The sequence below is a fragment of the Bison bison genome, unplaced genomic scaffold (assembly GCF_000754665.1).
Source record: "Bison bison bison isolate TAMUID 2011002044 unplaced genomic scaffold, Bison_UMD1.0 scf7180017864368, whole genome shotgun sequence".
Classification (NCBI taxonomy): domain Eukaryota; kingdom Metazoa; phylum Chordata; class Mammalia; order Artiodactyla; family Bovidae; genus Bison; species Bison bison.
The window spans coordinates 5,040,252-5,040,628 of record NW_011494940.1 but is presented as its reverse complement, the minus strand read 5'-3'; positions in this window follow the sequence as shown (position 1 = coordinate 5,040,628).

The window sequence follows — 377 nt, the reverse complement described above, 5'->3', positions numbered from 1 at the left end:
TGGCCAAAGTATTGGAGTTTCATCTCAGCATCAGTCCTTCCAATGAACATTCAGCACTGATTTCCTTTATGATGGACTGGTTAGATCTCCTTGCAGTCCAAGGGACTCTCAAGAGTCTTCTCCAACACCACAGTTTAAAAGCATCAATTCTTTGGTGCTCAGTTTTCTTTATACTCCAACTCTCACATCCATACATGACTCCTGGAAAAACCATAGGCTGGACTAGATGGACCTTTGTCTGCAAAGTAATGGCTCTGCTTTTCAATATGCTGTCTAGGTTGACATAGCATTTCTTCCGAGGAGCAAGCATCTTTTAATTTCATGGCTGCAGTCACCATCTGCATTGATTTTGGAGGCCCCAAAATTAAGTCTCTCAC